Here is a 23,247-nt window from a genome sequence, read left to right on the forward strand (position 1 = left end):
GAACCCCCTTCCCCTCCCCCATTTCTGAAGAAGGGTCTAGGCCCGAAACGTCAGCCTTCCTGCTCCTCTGATGCTGCTTGGCCTGCTGTGTTCATCCAGCTCTACACCTTGTTATCTTGGATGAAATTACTGCCTTTTTTTGCTTGTTTATTCAGACAAAATAACCCTTGTGGCAAATGCAAGCTAGTGACTGGGATCAAAATTAATTACAGGAAAAGTGGCATTGCTTCAAAACACTAATGCACCCATTTCTACATCTGACTGACCAATTCATAGCCCTGACCAGTGAGGCTGCATGTTAGAAATGTAGCCTAGTAAATTCTACCCCGCTGAACACAAGAAAAGGAAAGTGGCATGCCATGGCAGGAAGAACTAAATGGATGACAGGAAAACAGAATGAATCAAGGACACTGATTTAGACAGTCCTTTGCTTTTCACTGGGTTACAACATCTAGTCCAGTAATTCAGAAAAATTGTTTGAGACTCTTCACAAAATACACTCCACAATCAAAAGAACCATTAGCGAATACAGAGAAACATTCTACTTGCGCTATGTTCCATACATATTTTTAAAATAACTGGAGGAACTGACATCTTACCAAACAAACTTGGTTTGTAAGAAAACTTGGCCCAAAGAATAGGACTTTCATTTTGCTCATTAACTTAGAATTCTTCTCTCGCAATTAAATACCTAAAAACTTATATTTAAGAGACTCTTAGTAGGAAAATGTCCAAAGCTATACACCCACGTAAAAGATGGCACATTTTAAAATCAAAATAACTCATTTTTCAAAGGAATTGTTAATGATTTATTAAAGCTTGACAAATGATAAATAAAATGAAATACAGAATGCTGCCAGATTAAAAAGTGTATCTTTCAATAGTGGAAGAAAACACAGCAATTTCCACAAACAGCAAAGCTAATTTATCAAATGATGAAAATGGTCAAGAAGGTCTCAATCCTTAGCCCATGTAGAGTTATTTGAATTCAGTTGGAGCAATGGTAAGAATTTCAATACTATTCCTGGAGCCCCCAACTCTAATGTAGGAACAAAAACAGAAATTGCTGGAAAAGCTCAGCAGTTCTGGCAGCATCTGTGATGGGAAATCAGAGTTAACATCTCAGACCAAATGACCCCTCCTCAGAATGTAGGAAAATAACCCAAAGCACAACACAGAAACATAATTAGACAGAAAATCGGTAAATGAGTTAAAGGAGACACGAAACAGGTCACCAGCAGTTTGGATTTTGAAAACAGTGTCTCAAAAACAAGAGGGAAGAGACAGGGAAGAGGTTCAGGTCAACAATTCAAGAGCAAAGGGACCAGACACCTCATGGTACAGATGATCAATGTCATGCCAAAGTGCCTACTGTTATTTAAAGATTTATCCATTTGTCCCAATCCCTTGATTTTTCCATTAAGCCTCACATTATTAGTACATCAATCACTTAAGTGACTACATTCTAGTTCCACTTCTGGATTTTATGCACTATTCTTTGTTGGTGACTTTCAGGTTCAAAGACAAGCAATCATTATTGACTTGCAGATTCAAGGGAAAGCAAAGTGAACAGGTCATGACAGTTTGAGGAGCTTCTGGCCTCTAATATTTGTAAGGCCTCAAAAAAATAGTACACGGAATATAAAAGGAGCCAACCTTTCCTGATCGAGCTAGTTATCATCGATCACCCAGTACCTTATTTGTTTACATGCTAATTACTTTTGGGAAAATAAATCAGGTCAGTTTTAAAATCTGTTGGAAATTGGGGTTTCCTTTAGAAAAAAAGTTTTCTAGTATTCCATATTTAGTACTTCCTGTGTAGCATGATACCTTAATTTAACAGTGCTACAATAGTAACTAGCCTTCCACCAGTATAGACAAAAAATTAGTAGGATGCCAGAATATCCTAATGTGAGTACATTAATTCGAAAACAAAGTTTTGTTCTTAGAAGGAAAGAAAACTAACCTTCAAACGGAGGTAGGCAAGAAGGCAATAGTCTTCTGACTTTAAGCGTAGCTGTCCCATGGTCTTCAGCAAAAGGGACTTAGACAATTGATTGATACAGCATAAGTTACAAGCCCCCCAAAACAGGGTATTTCAACTAGTTCAGGAGCAGAGAGCACTTCTGATCAGGAAGTCCTTGTAGACAACGGTCCTCAGAGGGCTGTCTTTTCCAGATGGAAAATGGACCAGTACAGAAGGAAGAAAAACCAGACAAGAGTTCATTAACACCTCGACGAGAGCAGGATGCTGCAATCAGAACTTCAACAAGACCAGAATTCATGCCAACAGTCGGTTTTACCTATATTAGGGAATATGATCACAAGTCCCCCAAAAAAAAAAGCTCATTTTGATTTTCTTTAAAAGTTATTTTCTGACAGCTGTTGGATAAATATAGCTGGAGTCAAATCCAGGTTTATTATGTGTAGAGCTTTAGGGCCTGGAGTCACTGAAGCAATTGAGGTTCTTAAAAGCATGAAGCTTGGAAACTGTTCTGAAGTATAAAGCTACGAAGTATAGATATTCACAATGGCCCACAGAATCCCTACAATGTGGAAACAGGCCATTTGTCCCAACAAGTCCACACCAACTTACCCAGACTCCCACCCCCATCCCCATCCCTGCAGCCCTCCACACCCCCATGGCCAATTCACCCAATCTACACATCCCAGACACTATGGACACTTTAGCATGGCCAATCCAGTTAACCCGCACATCTCTGGTGTTGGATATTTATTGTACATTTGCCATACTTCATAAGCCACCTTGTTTCAACTTAAAATCTGTTTTTGGGAAGGGAGGAGCGAGAGAGAGAGTGAGAGAACAAGAATGTAATTTTGTCTCTTTAAAATGTAGGTTTGGGATATTTAAATTTGCAAGTCAAATTCTACAATCGTCAACAGTTCAGCGAGTGCGGCTATCTAGTAAAGACTTGGATCAAATATTAGCATATAATTTCAATGTTTCCAGGCGGCAACCTCTTTGATCAGAATGACCTGTTACTCACACCAGTGCAAGTACAGCCGATTTTACCATTCTTTCCAGGATACAAGCACATGTTCTTATAAAACAGGTCAGCAAAATGCATTCCTGAGAATGGAGGTCGTAACAGTTTAAAATGTCTTGTTTGCCACAAGTATGTAACCCATGTCACTGATTAAGATTCTTAAGTTATATTTCAATTCCTCACTCTAGAACCAAATGTTGTTAACCGAGGCACAGATCAAATATGCTGAAACATTATTAGAAATTCGCAAGCATTATTTAAATGGAGAATTAACATAACAATGTCAGGTTTGTTGCTTTGTTGGTTTTATCTAACGACAATATTTCATACAGATATCTTCCAAAGCTTGCATTTGCTGTGTGTACACCAAACCAGCAAAAATCAGCTGCAGTTGACACACCCATTTTCTCTCATACTGTGTCAAAACACTGTACAGCACAGGCCACATCCATCTGGTTTAATGCATCACATTTTGTACAAGTGCAAAAAGGGATCTTTAAAATGGCACCTCGATATTCAGCAGTCCAACTCCACCATCTATACAGGTGTATATTCTCTAGGGTGCTCACAAACATGCCGCGTAGATCTATTAAGGTTCTGTGGAAGTATTTGATTTTCACAGACAAGCAGAGAGTGTCACTCCTTTTCTGGTATTAGAAATCTTGGCAAGGTGCCAAACTATTGCAGACTGTAATCACTAGCTGACATATGCACCTTCTCACCTCAACTTAATTAGTAAACCATTGCAATTTACTGAACAATTTAACATGGGATTAAAAGGGATGAAGATAAACAAGGCTAGGTATGTCTTGTTGGTTTACGTGGAACGTATTTAAGCAAATGTTTAAATTCATGAAAATGACAACCGGTTTTCATATAGGACATTTTAAAAAAGGTGGTAAAGCATCTGAATTATGCCTTGTTCTTCTGATTAAAGAAATGACTTTGACCTTGGGGTGCAGGGCAAAATTTCAAAATTTGCAAATAATGTGAAAACTTGAATGGGTTATGAACAGAGAAGAGGATTGTGCAGAACATCAAAAATGGACAAACAGGTTGTTGGATTGGACAGGCAAATAGCAGGTGGAATTTAATGCAGATAAGTGTGAACTGATTAGTTCTAGTAGGATGAATGGTAGGAAAGACAATATCCAATAAATGATACAGTTCCAAAGAGGGAGCAGGTGCAGATGGACCTGGGTGCATATATGCATAAGCCACTGAAGGGGGCAAGACAGGCTCAGAAAGTGGTGAATAAAGCATAGAGTATCCTTAGGTTTTATTAATACGGACATAAAGCAGATCTAAAGACAATAAAGAGAGAGAGCGTAGAAAAGATTTACAAGAATGCCACATGGATGAGAAACTTCAGTTACGTAAGTAGGTTGGTCAACTTGGGACTGTTTTCCCTGGATAGGACAGGGTTGACAGCAGATTTGATGGAGGTAGTCAAAATCAAAATCATGAGATATCTGGATAGATTAGATAGGAAGATGCCATTCCTACTCACGAAAGGATGAAGAAAAGAGATTTAAAAGGTAATTGGTAATAGAAACATTCAAATGCGAAGAGAAACTCTTTCACGCATGGAGTAGTTTAAGATTTGCCATGCATTGCCCGAGAGTCTGATGTAGGCCAGTTCAATTGAGCCATTTGAATGCATCGGGTTACAGGAAGGAGGAATGTACTGGTACTGGGCGATTTGTTCATTGGAACAGCAAGTAGAGACAGGACAGACCAAATGGCCTTTGACTGCACTGTAACAACGTTGACAGTCTGTGTCATTTCTAGCTGAAGGTGTTTCCTCCATAAGTACGAGCAACATGGAGAAATGCTGATTCATGAACTGAGGATAGGTGGTAGGTCATATTCAGCAGGTTTCCTTGATAATGTCTGACCTGAACCCATGAGACTTCACAGAATCCAAAGTTAATGCAAGGGCCTTTCAAATATGACAGTAAACCACTGCGTCTACACATCAGGAGTGTCTGCCCTACCAGTCACCAGGATATAACTATGGATGATTTTGTGGAGTCTGGGAGTTTGGGATAATTCTGTAAAAATCTTGGAACCAAACAGCTCCCCAAAATTAGTTCTCATCTCCAAAGGTTATTGAATAGGACCTTGTTTGGTCACTTGGTAGATAGTGCTTTCATCATGTTCTAATCCAATGCCAAGTGCACAATTTAATTTGATTCATTATTCTTTTCAGTAGTTTGATAAAACCAAAGAGGCAATTAAGAGTCAATCACGAATAGTATGGAACAACATATTCTTCCTATTCTCTTCATATCCAACCGTTGCATGGTTGAGTTTACAGCAATCTTTACTCCAGGTTGATTTAAAACATATTTCAAATGTTCAATTTGGTACGGTGGGATTTGAACCCTTGTTCACTGAATTACTAGTCTAGGCCTCTGGATTATTTGCCTGTAACATAACCACTATGCTACTGTACTCCTGACCTGAGGGGAAAAATATATAATTATAAAACAGGAATTTTTTTTGCCTTGCTATATGAGCACTGCCTGAGGAAGTGAATAAAACCACTGAGTTAAAGAGCTTTTTGTTTTTTGTACAGATACGAAATACTACAACTTCTCTTTAAACAATTAATGCACAATTTTGGACATCACTAACAAATTAACTTCTACTGCTTGTTTAATATAAAATCAGCTCCAAGGTATGTTGTTTACTTGCTGGTTTATCTAATAATAGGCTACAATTAAACTAATTTCCTCCTTTATCACGTGAAGTGCAGCCACAGATTTATAAGGCATGCAAACAATCCAATGTGACAGCAACTTGCGACAGATGTTAATTTTTAGTCAACACCCACACCCACATGCCTTAAAATACAACAGAATCTGACTACATATTGTCAGGAGCACAAAAAAACATTCTGAGAAGTCAAATGAAACCTTTCGTAGATCAGCACTGCTGACAGATGATGCGCAGACTTTCTTTAAGTGAATTTGTTCAGCTGTGTAGCAGTCTCTGCAACTTGTTCAGTCCCCTTGATAATATAAATTTGTGGAATCCTTCAATTTGCACTCTTGTTTTTCAGCTATCCACGTCATCCAACCAGCAATAAGCCAAAAGAAAACAAACGCATTCCGCAACGTTAGTTGTTTTTATCTGCTGCACATAGATTCTCAAAATAACATAAAACAATAACTTTACAAAAACCTGTTTGTAGAAGGTCAATATGTTATACCACTGGTCTTTAACATTTAAGTTATTTTTCTATACACCTAAGTGTGTTTATGTTGTGATTATCACTTTGCAACAACTTTAAAGTTGTCACACCAGTCCAGACTCAAAACCGGAATAGACACGGGAGCAATCTCACATAATTCTCATCTGATTGCAGCGCAGTGTCTACTTGGCTTTATGAAGTGTTCAGGAAATCCTGAGTGAAATGAATAACAATTCCAGATAGACAGTCTAAAAAGAAAGCCACTGCATTCTCTCTGAAACCAATACTGCAGTCTAAGAATACCAATGTTTCCAACAAGTACAAGCGGGCTGTCACTACATTGTGTTCACTTGTTATAAATTCAGTATGAAATATGCTTTTCTTCCAATTGTTAAATAATTTGTTCAGATCAACAGGGCTTTTATGGATTGACATAGGGATTGCATCTGCCACAAACGTTTTATATACTTGGAACATGATAGTGAATCATGTAAATGTCGGACTATTTACAAAATAGAATCAATACACAAACAAGTAAAATCTCTAGAAACTATCTTTGTCATCTACTGCACCACTGATTCCTGGCAAACCGTATTACTTGTAAACGTCATAGGACTAACTACATGTTTTGTCTTGAATAAACTATTCTGGCACTATTAGATTTAACACCACATGGTGTAGGCCGCAGTATTATTTGGGCATCCTGCATTACCTTCAGGGTAATGGCTAGTCCCAATGCACATAGCTCACTCAGTTGTATAGGGCTGCTTCAAAAGAAGACTGGTGCTGCATTTGAAAAATCATTAGTTTACTCCAGAGACAAGAACGAAGTGGTGAGAGAAAGACTGAAGCATATCAAGAAGCACTTCTGTTCACTCAGTGAGCTTGCTATTCCAAAGCTGATCCTTAGAGATAAGTGTCTTTCAAATCCCAGACACCCCATTCTTACCTAAACAAGATTATCTGATAATAAAGGGAAGGCATTGAATACAGTAGGCTCAGGATCGTGATTTGCATGTCATTTGACCATCAATTTTCCACAACAGATGAAACAGCCTATTAAATGTATACTGCCTAGGAAACAATTTCAATTATATTAAGGCAGCACCAAAATGTAAGTAATTGTGGCTTGAATTAGAACAAAGGTAATTAAATGTTATTAAATGAATAATTCATTAATCAAGATTTTAATTCATTCTAACCAAGCTGAAAAGTACAATCTGGTTTCAAAAATTCACAATATGAAGGTGCATCTCCTTGGAGAATTTCCAAGAATCTGCTATATTAAAGCGTAACTGTTAAAAAGTGCTGGTTACCTGTAACGTAAAATAAAACCATATTATACTTTTTCTAATTCATCTAAAATCAAGCTGAGATTGAACCTAAATATTTCACAATGCTGTTAATGAGGACGTGCTTCAGCACCTGGGTACTTTGGAGGCGGCAAGTTGACAACAGAAGCTGGAAATGTGAATACATTTACTATGTCAGCAGGTCCAAAGGAATGACCAAACAATTTGCATTGTAGTGGCAACCAGAAACAAAACAAAAAGTGCAGCCTGTTTTTTGAATGTAGGATCCCAAAATGCAGTCCTTCTCTTTCCAACTCTCCATTCATATCAGACCATTTTCAAATGTTACCTTATTCATCGTAGCCTCCCAGATCTTTTCTTTACAAGGAATGCTCATTTAAGCCAAATATCATCTTAATTTTTGACTGCGACTGCTGTGGTCTGCCTCAGAGCAAACCAAAAAAAGTGAACCTCAGAAGGTGCATTAGGCCTCTTGCTTGCACACCCTGTGTTTTAGCTATGGGCACTAGGTGTCATTTTTTTTTTAAGCCTTTACCAGTATGGCCACCAGTTCATTTCCAGCTTGTAATGAGTACACACTGTTTACTATATTGAAGTCTTGGAAGGCCATTTAATACCAAAAAACAGATCTAATGCTTCTAAATTACTAGGCCTATATTTTTGGTGGATGATAAAACTTTGTAAATCTGACTGAGGCAACTGGAATGCTGCTGGCGAAATGCATTGCAAGTCTCAATGCTTCTTCTAGTCACTGAAATGCAGTTAAGTTTAACAGGTGCTCACAAGCTTGCCTATTTTGAGTATAAGCATTTGCTTCATAAAAGTGAACAATTAACATACAACACCACAATGAGCAAGCTATTTCAAGTTATACTGCAATTAACACTTTGCTCTTTTGTCAGAAAGCAAAACCCACACTTTACTGCGATTATAACACATTCACAAAATTTTAACTTTACTAAGTTAATTAAAACATTGTTTTAGCGCACTTTAGTTCTTTCAACTACACAGTTTGCCAATTTAAATAGGTCATTTTCCCTCAAAAGGCTTAGAATTGCCCAGGTCTAGATTTGTACTGTAGATATATGCATTGACCTGCAGGAGACACCATGTCGAACACTTTTAGCCATTTACAGCCTTACAACAAGTGGAAGAGGTAAAAAAGGTCTCATGGCACACAACTTGCCCCATCTGAAAGTTACATCTCATTAGGACATATATTAACAGTGGATATTACAGCAGGGATGCATGGATGCTAAATACGCTTCCTATATTCTGGGCTGTTTTACAGTACATTCCAGAGAGGAACTCAACATGTACTGAAATGTGTTGATGTTGCTGACAATATGAAAAGATATACTTTTATAGCGCTCGATTTCACATTCTTCAGAAATGTCAAGTGCTTCAATACAATAAATTACTTTGGTCAGAAATTGTGACACAAGTTAATGAGGCAGCCAAATTATAGATAGCTAATCTCAAAACAACAATTAAATGCACTGCAGGCAGCAATGGACAGTTGAAAAAAAAAATTGGCAAAGACAGCAGTGAAATCTTTAACTAGCCCTCAAGGACAGCATCTTTGATAAATGGAGCACTTCCTTAAATGTTGCACAAGAGTGTTACCCTGATTTCCCGTACTTCCAGTTCTGAATAGGTACTTGAACCACCAAGCTTTGAATTAAGCAATGAGGGCATAACATAACTGGTCAAGTTGTTGCTATCATTGCATAAATGAAGCAGTATCTGCAGACTTCTGCAGGATCAGCAAGATGTTAAGATTTTAAATTGAAGTGCTGTTTTGGCAGCTCAGGTAAAAGTAGAAGACCCCAGAGTACCATTTGAAGTTCACAGAGTCCCACCAACATCTGATGAATCTGCAATCATTTTCAGCCAAAAGTACCAAGTGGATGATCCTCCCTAGTCTCTTCCTGAACTCCCCAGTATCACCAATGTCACAGTTCAGCCAATTTGATTAAATTAATGTGATAATCAAGTGACAGCTGAAGGCAAGTGGTGCTGGTCTAGTAGGTCTAGGACCATCTGTGGAGAGAGAAAAAACAGATGATTCTTCTTTCAAAGCAGAGTCATTAGACTCAAAATGTTAACTTGTTTTTCTTCTTCTCCACAGTTGCTGCCACACCTGCTGATTTTTTCCAGCAATTTATTTATATTTTAGATCTCCAACATCTGAAGTATTTTGCCTTTATTTGAAGGCTGGGTGCACTGGATCCTACAAAATGCCATGAGTCCAACAATATACCAGCAACAGGGCAGTGGTGTCACAGTGGTTCGCACTGTTGTCTCACATTGCCAGGGACCTGGGTTCAGCCTTGGGCAATCGTCTGTGTGGAGTTTGCATGTTCTCCCCATGTCTGTGTCAGTTTCCCCTGGGTGCTCGGTTTCATCCCACAGTCCAAATATGTGCAGGTCAAGTGGATTGGCCATGCTAAATTGCCCTGTAGTGTGCAGGTTTGTTATCTATGGTGAAAGTGGAATTATAGGGTGGGATGCTTTTTGGAATTTCAGTGTAGACCTGATGGGCCAAATGGCCTCCATCTGAGGATTCTATGAATAGTACTAAAGGCATTTGCTTCAGAACTAACTCCTTAACTAGCCTTAAACCGAAACAAGCTTTTTAAAGCAAAGTGAAAACACCACACGTTCCTAACAATGTGAAACATTGCCAAGACACATCTTTTCCCCAAAAAGCAAGATATATCCAATCAGTCTACTCACAAACATTCAGTAAAGTTATAGAAATGTTGTTGACCATGCCAGGAAATGGCATTTAAATAGCAATAAACTGCTAAACAATGGTCAGTCTTGGTTCCATCAGGTTCACTCAGCTTCAGATTTGGCCAAACCAGGCAAAAAAAAAAGGAATTCCAGAGACAAGGTAAGAGTGACAATCTTTGACATCAAGGCAATGTTTGACTCACTGTGGCATCAAGGGGTCTTAGAAATATTGAAATTAATGGGAATTGGGGGAAAACTCTCTTATGGTCGGAGTCATACCTTGGACAAAGAAAGATGGTGGTATTTGGTGAAGTCCAATCACCTCAGCCCTGGAAGGCTGTTGCAGAAGTTCCTTGTGGTAGGAGTCTTAGACCCAAACATCTTCAACTGCTTCATCAATAACCTTCTATCCAACATATAGTCAGAAATGCCAACGTTTGCTGATGATTTTACATTGTTCAGCATCATTTTTATTCTTCGGTTGCTGAAGCAATGCACGCTCACATACCAATTATCAGTGCAAGCCTGAAAAGTTGTAAGTCACATTCAGACCAAAGAAGTTCCAGCAAATAGTTAAAGTCTTCTTTGTTGGAGATTGCTATCTCCCTTTCAATTTCAATGGTGCTACCATTGCTGAATGCCCCATCATCATCCAGGGGATTACCACTGAACTGAAATTTAACAGGACACAGCCATAAAAACACTGACTACAACAGAACAGAGGCCAGGAATTCTACGGCTAGTAACTCATCTCCCGATTCCTCAAAGCCTATCCAGCATCTAATTGGCACAAATCAGGACTGTGATGGAATATTCTCCACTTACCTGAATGAATGCAGCTCCAACAACACCTAAGAAATTTGACTCTAATCAAAGCAACTCACTTGATTGACATCCTATCCACCATCTTCAACATTTACTCCCTTCCCATTGATGCACAATGACAGCAATACATAATATTTGCAAGATGGTGAAATATTGCAGTACAAGCCTCCTTCAATAGCTCCTTTCCTGTCTATATCTTCTATTATCTAGGAGGTTAAGGGAAGCACAGGAATATCACCACTTGCAAGTTCTCCTCCAAGTCACAAATCATCATAAGTTTGAATTATATCACTGTTTCTGTATCCATCGCTGGATCAAAATCCTGGCACTCACTTCCAAACAACACTGTGGGTGTATCTCTACCCTCTGAACTTCAGCAGTTCAAGAGACTTCTCAAAACCAATTAAAGATGAGAAACAAGCAATGACACCAACATGCAAAGAATTAAAAGAACAAAAAGAAATTCTCATCAAATCAACAAGACCAAATTAACCAGTCTGTTTGAGATATCCAGGAGTGTATAAAATGCCTGCCATTTTGCCTAAAGTAAAAAAACACTTATGATCTGAATTTACTTATTGTGAACTATTTTGGAACATCTCCATAATATAATAAAAAGCATTAAATGGCTTTGATATGACTGAACCATAACTTAATGGCACTTTTGTTGCAAACTTTTACAGTGTTGCCATCAATTGCATTGCACCTCATGGTACAGGGTTATTCCATTATCAAGTATGAATACCTACAATGGGAAAAAGTACAAGTACAGGGAAACAAACTTCCATTGAGAAGTTAGGGGTGCAGAACTGATGTCATTAGTAATGGATTACTGCACTATCAAGCCCTTACACTAAAGCAGTAATTCTGCAGCTCCAAGAGTTTGTAAACTCTAGGCAGTAAGCAGAACAACTTTGCATTAAAACAGTGCAAAGCATTCATGAAGGTGCTTTCCATAATTATTGAGTCAGCTTCACTGCAACAAATTTTTGCAGAGAAACACAAAAGCAGGCAGTGCCAGTGAAGTTGTAGGTATTGCTAGAAGAGTAATAACACAAATGATTCTGAACATTACAGACAACTAGCAAATTTAATTGGTCTGGCCACATCTGTGGAGAGATAGCAGAGGTAGTGTTTCAGGTCCAGCGTACCTTCTTCTGAACGATTCTGAAGAACGGTCACTGGACCTGAAATGTTATCTCCGCTTTCTTTCCAAAGATGCTGCCAGACCTGCTGGAGTTTTCCCAGAAATTTCTGTTGTTGTTTCTGATTTCCAGTACCCACAGTTCTTTGGTTTTTTTTGTTTGACAAATTTAATTCACCGAAATTGTTTTCTATACTTCATGAAATATATGCTACATAATAATTTTTAATCATTTATAATAGACTTTATGGCATGGACAAAGATAATTTTCATATTCCTGTTGATCCCTGTTTACGAAAATCAAATAAACAAACAAAAAACAAAAACAAAAAATCTGCAGCATCTACACATTTCAATCACAAATTATTTAGTGGGCAGTTGCAAAAAGTGCAATGTGACTGTATCAAGTCTGCAGTTACAGTGTTGCTACAATTAACTACAAAGATAATCCCAGAAACACTAAGCAAGCAGAATCTGAGCAGCACAAACAATACATGAGACAAGCAATAAATTCAATGCTGTCAAACTTGAACACACAAGTGTCTTTTTCTTGAAGGAGAACATGAAGCCCTTTAATCTTTCGCATACCCCTCCAAACTTGCAGCATATCTCACATCAAATTCCTTCTTTATATAAATAAATGAATAAGTGTAGTCACTCATTCTTAGAGAGCTGGACAACTGTGCATAGCAAGATTGCACAAGCAGCAAATAAAGTGAATAAACTTGAATTAAATTGACGTTAATGCTGTTAACTGATGCATCACGGTGTGCATCCCAGGGAACAGACCGTACAGCACAGAGTCCTGCATCACGGAGCTGCTTGGAATAAACCTCACGTTTGCAGAGGCACATTCCAGAAGGAGATGCATGACAGTGTCAACCCCACTGCAGCCACTTCAAGGGTAGCATATGGTGATGCAGGCTGACCGGGCATACATAAAAGGACCTCACAGGTCATGCCCTTCTCATTACCAGCCAAGCGACGTCTCGGTGTTTGTTGGAAAATTCTGGTGATGAGGCATTCTGCCAAATTACTTTGACAGTCTGCTCAGGGAATCACACGACAGGATCCACCCTCTCCTTTTCCCACAGGATCGCAAGTATGCTACGTGCTGACCATTTCCTGATGGACTTGTGGTCAAAGGTGTTTTACTTTGCAAATTTCTCTACGAAGGATAGGTGATACGGAAAGGTCCAACTACTTGGAATGTTCTGCACCAATGAGGCCAGTCCCATCCTTCGCAACACCAGGGACAGGTAGAACCTCAGCACTTGGTGACACTTGCTGTTTGTGCACCGAGGGTCTACGCAGACCTTGATGCAGCCACACACAAAAGGTGGCTATCAAGATGAGGGCAACAGTGGGCATGTTCTTCCCCCCCTTATCCAGAGCTTTGTACATGGGGTCCCTGCAGACCCAGTCTGTCTTAGGCTTCCAGATGAAACGGAAGATGGCTCGGGAGAATGAAACAGCACTGTTTTGGGGGATGGGCTAGACCTATACTACGTACAACAGACAGTGTCTCACACCTTATAAGCAGGTTTTTACTGGAATAGACAGGGACAAAGGACCAGTTTCTACATCACTTTGGCGATGCGGTTCTCCCAAGATTTTGTACATCGACTGTGCCTGGAGGACCATCAACTTGGTGAAAGACGCTCTTTGGTTTGCCTGACCTTGTTGGCCTTCCAGAACAAAGAGTTGACCCCAACTGAGTGTTGCAGACTGGCACATTCCAAGGTCCTGGACTATGTCCAGGGACGCACCAAAGCTTGGGGCAGCTGCCGCCAAGGCAAAGTGGGGAAAGACCACGATCTGGGGTTTTCCTGCTGAAGGTAAATGGGGGCCCATTCAGTTATTGGACCCTCCTAGCGTGTCAAATGTGTGTAAGTATTAGTACTGCATGTGCAAGAGGGGTCTTTGATTTTGTGTTCAGTCAAACTCCAATATTTTGTTTTACTTGATATGCAACTGTGAAGAACCAAACTGCTTTTGTGTCAATGTTTATATACAAAGATTTTTTTATGAATGAAGCATATTTTTGAAATTAAAAAAGCTGTTGACTGATGCATCAAACTGCTCTTCAGATAGTTCCAAAAGATTGTGCTCTTCCAATCAAAAAAGCAGCCTTCGTCTGGAGCACAATACTATCAACAATACAGCACTCTCTCAATACTGCAATGAACAGCCAGCCTAAATAGAGTACATCTGGAGGGGGATTTGCACAAATAACCTCTGGCTGTGGATGCAGCAGCACTACCAATCGAGTGTCAAATCAAAATATGCAGTTTAAAAGCATAAAAAGTCTCTGTAATTAAAATGAATCTACCATGTATTCATTCCCCACGATAAATAAGTGACCCACAAAATACAACTTATTTCCCTAATGATAAAACCAAGGTACAAACTACATGGCTATGTCCTATTTCAGACAAAGCTGAAATTTCACCCAGGATTTATTGTATACCACACCATTAAAACTTGGCCTTTACATTCACAGCATGAGCTACGAACCTTTACAGAGTCATGTCAGTCATATTTACTGTTTTACCATTCCTGATTTATTATCACTGTAGAATAACGTCCTTGCGTTTCACGTGTTAGTTTGGAATTATTACAAGGCATTTTATGGAATTATTAGATAGCATAGATCCCAGTGTATCCAGCCCAGCATTTCACACGCTTCTTGAGTCCTCTAGTTGCCATTTTCCTATTAACCCTGTAACTATGCAGACAGCACGTCAGTGCAAAGCAGACGCTGCTCCCTGCTGCTTCCTAAGGCTATTGTAAAAAAAAAACTGATTTGGAATAAGTAACGAAAATCATAAACTATCAAGTAACAAGAGAATTAGTAGCGGTTCACTTGGTGTTGAAATTTTAGGCTGCTAATTCGTATAAGTATTCGTCTCTGAAACAATCTAGCAGGGCAGCAGCTTGGAAGCAATACTTTAATAGGTGGAAATTTCTTTGTTTATTTTCCCCCATCCTGTGGATCTGGCTGCACTTCAGAGTGCCTGTCGTTTCTGCCAGCACCAGTTACTGTTAGAACATTCACAGTCACACCCATCGTAACACTGCATCGGCTGGGGGGGGGGGGGGGGTGGGTTGGGAACTCCCGCAAATGGTACGAAGCACAGGAGGAAAAAAGTGCTAAAACAAGTCGTTTCCCAGCGCTCACAATCGGAGCCCACCTCCGACTTGCCCAGACCCCGTGACTGCACCGTTCAACTCAATCTGGCTGCTCCAGCCTAAGGAATGCTTTCATTCTGCTGCTTAATGATCGAGCAAACAGCGGAGCTCACAATCGTCTGCTCTACCCAAAAGGCAGACTAAAAAAGGTTGCTAGAGAGGGGCCATGCCGACTATTTCTGTGCTGTTAAGTTACAAGAAGTCTTTGTCATTGAGCTACAACGCACAGACCCGTGTCTTTTCCATCCTCATAGAAAATATGTAACTCCTGCTCACTTTCGGTCAGCACAGTGCACACCCGTAAAGCGATGCAATACAGTTGAATGATACGCGAGCTGCAGTGAGAACCAGAACCAGAACCAACCCCCTAGAGCTGTCTTGTAAAAGGGGTGGGGGGGGAGAGGATATTCACAGCGCTGGCTGAGATTGTACCAGGTAACTGACACAGCGATGAGGAATAACGCACTCTCACCGAGTACCTGTGGCGTCAGGAGCTTAGCAGGTTTGCAGCACGGGCGATGTTCATCAGGGAACACGTTGTGATCAAGGATCAAGCCACTAGCCTTTGCGTTGACAGCTCCAGTAACGTGTGGAGACCGTAAAGCTGAATGCGAGCTCACGCCTAGACTGCGCGGTTCGTTTGCCACACACACACACTGCACGTATTGAAATCACTCGCCTACCTCCAACCCTGCCCAATGAGATCGCGTCGCCTCCAGTTTTAATCCCACAATCCTTTCTCAGCAATGCAACAAATTCCTTACTGCAGGAACAAGAGAGAAAGAAAAATGCTGCAATTGCTATTGACTTCCGCCACGTGATGAAACGCTGCAAAGTTAATGTTTTGTAACCTCATCGAAGAACTCAAATGTGAGGGGCTCCGAAATTACATATTACCTAATGGGCAGATGGTGTCAGCGCTTAGGGGGGAGGGTGCGGGCACAAAGACCCCTTTTCATGCATAATATAAACATTTGCAAGTAGGATCTTTTGTGATCTTAAATAGTCCTTAATCACATGTTACTGATTATCAATGAAGCTGTGCAGCGATATCTTATGACTGGGTTGAGATGTGGGCCACTTCAGAGAGAGACATTGTCATGTAGGACAAATTATTGATGAACATGTACAGCGTCAGGTTTTTTTGCATCACAGCCACTAAAATATCGTTATGGTGTAAAAATAACCGGAGGTCAAAAAAATCTTTGTTCTGGTACAGTTAGATATTAACTCAATGTGTACTGGATAACAGGAAACGTAAAGGCTCCTTGCAGACTGGACATTTATATGAACATGCTTGCTTTATCCTGTATCACCTTGTATGGCGATTAAGACTCGTTCCATAATCTCCTCTTCAACTCATCATTTTGACAAGTCTTAAAATTGGAAATCATTGGCTCCTGTAGACTTTCCTTCCTCCTTTAATCTTTATGTTTTTAAAGCACAAACATGCTGTTACCTAATCAGTGTTTTGTTTTATGTCTTCATGGGATGTTAGAGTACTTGCCATTGACAAGGTGGTGGTGAGTCAAGTTCCTGAACTGGTGCAATCCATATGCTATGACAGTGGGTGTTCCAGGTTTTTCACCTAATGATGGTGAAGGAATGGTGATGTCGTTACAAGGCAAGCTGGTTTACCACTTCAAGCGGAATTGTTGGTTGGTGGTGTTTGTTGACTTTGCTGTTCTAGGTGGTTGATATTGCTGGTTTGATGCTCGCTAAAGTGGCTGCCCAAAGAGCCTTGGTGAGTTACTGCAATGAATGTGGTTGATGGTGCACGCAGCTGCCATGGTGCACCTGTGGTTGTGGATGGGGGTTGAGAGTATTTAAGGTGTAGATAGAATGTTGATCAATCTAGATTTACTCAGGTTGCTCTTTTAGTTGGTGAGGTCCTGCAATGTAGGTCCAGCTCATGCACCTAAGTTTTATAATTTTGAAAAACTTTACCAAGAGCTCTTTCTAATTGCCTCTAGGACTTATGGTATCCTCTAATCTTTCAAGTCGATAAAATGGTTAGTGAGACAATGTCACTGTAAATTTGTGACCTGCAAGTTAAAATTACTTGTGTAAGCAAACCACTTAGGTGGCTGTCTCTAAAGTACTAGAACTCTTGCATTTAATACGTTTTATTTGTTCAAGATGACTGTATGTGGATGTTCATTTTTAACAGCTATAGAATTCAATTGTGCTATTGTTAAGATTAGATAAGCTTTAAAACCTACTACCAATGTTAGGTATTACTAGATGAAGCTGTTACTGTTCTACTGTATAATCTGTCAATTTTCTAGAACAGTGATAGTGCCCCTGTAAAACTTGACTCCTATGGGCATTCCTTCTGCTCTCCAAACAAACATTTCAGAAATTCTCCTGTAAGTAATTTTATTTGTGGAAGTTCCAGGTCAAAAATTGCAATTGACCTGCAGTGTATCTTCAGGTACAAGGTGGGAGAAAATAAACTCCCGATCAAGGATGTTATTATTCAGAGAACTCCCTAAAGTCTGGACAAGAGGTACCCACACACATAATTAATTTGTTTAATTATTTTGGTTAAGATCTTTTCTGTGGTAGCTCAACAATAATCATGATCCACCATTTGGTTCACTGTTGCTTCCCATATGGACTATGTGTTCTTCAGTTGCTCCTCTTTCAGTGTTCCTTCACCTGCCTAAACCTACGCTTGCTCAGCAGATATAGCAGTTTCTATCAGAATGTAAAAAATGTATCAATTCTTCTAGGGCTTCACCATTGCTCTGAGAATTTTCAGGGACAGTAAATTAATGTCCAAATGAATTAAATAGGTCCTTATAGTCCATCTTTCTAACTGGTTCAATGATGGGTCTTCAAAAGTTCAACTTAGTTTACAAAGCAAAATTTTATAATAATATGTTCCAATGGTCTCCTTAGCAATATTAATGCCTTTTCAAAACCACAGAAAATAATTGATTATCTGGTCATTGTCACGTTGCTGTTTTTTGAGTGCTGACCCTATGCAAATTGGCTGCCACATTTTCTACATGATGACAGTGACTACCCTTCGCTAGCACTGCATTGGCTGTAAAGCAATCTACAATATCCAGTGGTCATGAAAAAAAATGTAAAACTCTCTTTTTAGTTCCGTTCTATGAATAAGCTTAATTCACGTTCAATGCCCATGCTAAGAGAATCTTTTTGACTTGCTAAACGATATAAGCTGTTTCAAAGTTTCATGGGTTCTGATGAAAGTCACAATCTGGAATGTTAATGCTGTTTCTCCCTTTAGAGATGCTGCCAGACCTGCTGTGTATTTCCAGCAATTACTATTTGCATTTCAAAGTTTTAGGCATTTGGATGAGCGTCAAAGCCTGTTTAGTGACATGAAGGCGATTGAATATGTTCTATATTTTAGTTATCAGTATTGAACTACAAGGAGCTAGTTTACATTTGAATGCCAATCTTGCTTCTACGTCCGCACCTACCTGTCCTGCATATAGTCATACCTTTGATCTCCAATTACTGGTACTGTAATAAAAAAATGCAGGACACTGAAATATTTTCCATTGAAGTATTTTCAGCATAGTTAATTTTTATGTCAGATATGCATGTAAATTATTTCCTTTTGCTTATGTATGTAGAGTAAAATAGAATGCCATAATATGCAAATACAGAATTAATCCTATTATTTTAGCAAGCCATTCTTCCTTATCAGAATTACTGCTATCCTTACAATCTTTATAGCAATACAAAATGTAATCCTTCCACAGTTCAATTCATAGAATCTCTACAGTGCAGAGAGAAGCCATTTGGGCCAGCCAGTCTGCATTGGCCTTCCAAAGAGCATCACACCCCATCCCTTTAACCCTACACTTATCATGGCTACTGCACCTAGCTTGCACCTTTGGACTGTACGAGGAAACCTACGCAGACACAGGGAGAATGTGTAAACTCCACACAGACAATCCCCCAGGGCTGCAAGTGAACCCAGGTCACTGGCGCTATGAGGCAGCAGTACTAACCACTGTGTTATCATGCAATCTATCACACGTCTTACCTCTATTCCTATTCTTCACCTTGCATTATGGTGGACCTTTTAAAAATGTGAAGAAGTTCAGAGTTCTACTTTTTCTAAAATCGGTGTTACTCAACAGCAATAGTGACAACTTGCAGGCTGTACATATTCACAATTTCAAGCCCATTAATAAAGTAGTTAAGAGACTTAGACCAACTGGTAATCTGACTATAAAATACATAAGAAAAGAATTGACAGGTAAAAGAAATAAGAAAAAATTCAAAGAGATAATTCCATCACATTTAACCCTGGAATTGAGAGGAATCAAACATTCTGACATATTTTTAGATTGGGGTTATGTTTTATGTGACAGATTTAACTTTAATTTTGTGAAAATCTAATTGTGATTTTTTTTTGGTATTACTGAACATCCAAGAACAGCTGAAGACTTCATAGCTAGACAGCTTGGGCTCTTCTCAAGTACTCGTTCCTTACCTTAGAGATCAATTGTGTATTGTAAGTGGTCAGTCTGTGGTACTCTCATCTAATTCAAAAAGCTGCTCGTTCAAACACCATTCCAGACATTTATCGCATTCACTCTGTTTTTATCATGTTTGCAATATTTTATCTGTGCTCTTTATCATCAACGGATCCATCATCCTGAACTAATAGGCAGTTAAGAAAGACAATTTAAACTGCATTTGAGAGTATCAGAATGAATGTACCATCAGCTGTGAACAATTTTTATTTCCATTTATTTCTTTAGTTTGCAAGAATTTAGTCTTGAAAAAATGCAGTCTCAGTGTAATGTAAAATTATAGGCCTTGTTTATGCCTTTTTAAAACATTTTTCCTATATAAAAACAGTTTCCAGTTCCCAGAAAATAATTGAGCTCCATTTTGAAGACCAACATCATGTACCTTTTAACCTTTTCCTTAAAACTAAGAAGCTTTTAATTTAAATGAAATTCAGACAGCTGAGTCACCGGCTGTTCCAGTGAGAATGGCCGACACAGACTGGCACAACAACATTCGTATGGCTTTTCATTAAAACACTAACTAATTTACCCTCCGAGGCTTTGAAAAAAAAAGATGCAGCAGCTGAGTCCATCCCCAAAAGAATTTGACTTGATGCCATCTGGTTGAGATCCATCCCTGAATAAAATTCTCTTCAGGATGAGCTCTATCCTCCTTGTCCCAGCCAACCAATGCACTAAAGATGCACTGATAATGGCAGTTTAGTTTCAACTTGTTATGTCAACAGTACGAAAGCTATTTTTAAACTAGAAAAGGAACTGACATTGAAAGACAGAAAATTCATACGAAGTTGAAAAAAGGTTTGTAATTGAAAGGAATGTGATGTTATTAAAAAGTACACTGTAGTTTTTTTTTATTCCTTTTTTAACTCAGGACTAAATTGTAGAATGAGCATCTGCACAATGTTAAGGAATTGGAATTTTACATGCAAGATACCATTGCTGCATTATAAGCAAATCCAAATAAGTTTCAAACTCAATCTTTTCTTACAAGAGTTACAAACATGGCCCTCTGTTTAATACTGTGCTTCCTTTGCCAGATTTTACTGCAATGAATCTGAAGTGGACTACAGACTGACATAAACTTGGCAGTGTAAATGCTGTGAAATGCAAATTCTGCAATATGCGCTGTGAGTTGTACCTTTTTAAGAAAACACTTAATTCAGACCCAGAGTTTATGGCTGTTTAAGCAAAACTATAATGTAAACTGATCTGGACTAAACTGGATTAATGATCAATGTAAGCAGACAAACTTTTTGTTTTAGGTGAAGGCCATGTTATTGAAGGACACTTCAGAGAAACATCTGTATTCTGTCAAGGCCATTCACATACATTGATACATTCACAAGCCTAATGTCCAGCAGCAAATTGCAAAATGTGTTCTGTCTTAGGATTTTTTGATCATTTGTCTGCAGAAATTGTTTGGAATTTAGGGGTGTGGTCTTCCACCACATAACAAACTGTGCCCTCATTAGCATCTACCATTAAACAGAATAGCCCAGATGTGGCAATATTAGTCTGGAAAATGCTGTAAAAATATCTTGGTAATATTCAAATTTCTTGAGATTACTTGATTTGCCTGATTGGTAACAGTATCACAATGATTATTCACTGCAACAAATCAGTCAAAAATTACACAAGTCCTTTTGCACCTTTGGCAATGATCATCCCTGATATATATACACTCAAAGATTGCTGTTTCATATTCCTCTAGGCATATTATTACCTTCATCTGCATTAAAATCAATATTCCATTGCTTAACATGTCCACTTAATTAGTCCACAATCCTTAGAGTGCAATCAATCTTCCCTATATTTATCACTTGACAATGCAGGATTTTATGAGCAGACAATTGTTTGTGAATACAATACAGAACGCAGAACTATAGTCACCATACCTTGAATAGATCAATCCTTCTATTTTCTTCTTTATCATTGCCTCTTCGTTTCTGTAAAAGAGCAAGTTTCAATGCAATTAGCGAGACTGCAATTAATTCCATAGGCCTTAATCATTTTTAAAGGCCTTAGAACTATAATCAAATATCTTCTACAAATCTGAGGAAATTATGTCCATTGACTAGTCAACTTGTTCATGAGTAGTGTTGCTTCTTCAAGCACTGTAGTAGATTCTAAATCCATGCTGGCTGTTCCATCTGGTCAAGGTGCCTTCAAGACATTGGTTTCTTTGAGTTTTTGTAATAACAGATGCTTTACTAAACTGAACGTATGTCACAAATTCTTGGGCCAAAATGGATGGATCTGGAATATTTTCAGTGATCTTTCTGAAAAATTATCTGCTACTTTTGACATGTGAAATGTACATTTGCATTAGCAGGCACAGTGGCTTAGTGGTTAGCACTGCTGCCTCACAGACATTCTCCCTGAATCTGTGTGGGTTTCCTATGGGTACTCTGGTTTCCTCCCAAATGTGCAGGTTAAGTGGATTGGCTATGTTAAATTGCCCGTTGTGTCCAAGGATGTGTAGGTTAGGTAGATTAGCCATGGGGAATCCAGCATTACAGAGACGGTGTGGGCTTGGGTGTAATCCGATCATAAGACCATAAAATGTAGGAGTAGAAGTAGGCCATTTGGACCATTTAATCTTCTCTGCCATTCAATCATGGCTGATATGTTTCTCAGCTCCATTCTCCTGCCTTCTTCTTGTAGTCCTTGATACTGTTACCAATCAGGAATCTATCGAAGAGACAAAAAAAGACAGATGCTGGAATCCAAGGTGAGATGCTCTTCAGAGGGTCAGTGTAGGCTTGATGGGCCAAATGACCTGCTTCTACACTAAGGAATCTACAATTGGAAGGGTATTTCCTACACCACCACTGATATGAGGCTTTGTGAACCTGAAGGCAATCCCAAAGCACACTCTTGCTGCCCTTCCTAGATCAGCCACTGGGAGTATTTTTTTTAAATGAATCTTCTCTTGTCTCTTTACACTTTAGATGTGCTTAAAAGGATTTTATATGACAATCAATCCTCAGCCTTCACATAATTTTATTTGGGTTTTGACTTGCTTTTGACTTCTTTACTCAGACACTATCTTCATGATTTGTCCATTGTCTAAAAAAAATTCCTTTCCACATCTCTTAAAATAGATTTTAAAACTTCTTATTTTTTGTTTTAATTTTCCAGATTCCATTTTCATTTTTTTTCTTTGCTCTACGCTTCTTTGTTTAATGTTTTACACAGCCAAATTCTTCTTTTTGGTCTTGGTTATTATTAAAATCTTGCAACAAAAACTATCCAATGATTAATGAAACTATTAATCCCTCACTTCCAAATTAGCAGTTCATCA

The 23,247-nt window shown here is 38.9% G+C and overlaps 1 protein-coding gene across 7 annotated transcripts in view; it reads right to left on the bottom strand.

Moving 5' to 3' along the window:
• Positions 1-16,087, bottom strand: part of LOC109914729 (band 4.1-like protein 1) — a 266,765-nt gene extending 250,678 nt beyond the window's left edge. For 3 of the 7 annotated variants that reach the window (XM_048608293.1, XM_048608291.1, XM_048608290.1), the window contains exon 1: positions 15,900-16,086. The gene's annotated coding sequence lies outside the window, so the exon portion shown is untranslated. Of the gene's footprint in view, positions 1-15,899 lie in introns of all 7 variants that reach the window. The other 4 variants (XM_048608296.1, XM_048608292.1, XM_048608295.1 and 1 more) reach the window with 3 other exon arrangements.
• Positions 16,088-23,247: the final 7,160 nt, after the last annotated feature.

This window comes from Rhincodon typus, chromosome 19, assembly GCF_021869965.1.
Source record: "Rhincodon typus isolate 14 chromosome 19, sRhiTyp1.1, whole genome shotgun sequence".
Taxonomy (NCBI): Eukaryota; Metazoa; Chordata; class Chondrichthyes; order Orectolobiformes; family Rhincodontidae; genus Rhincodon; species Rhincodon typus.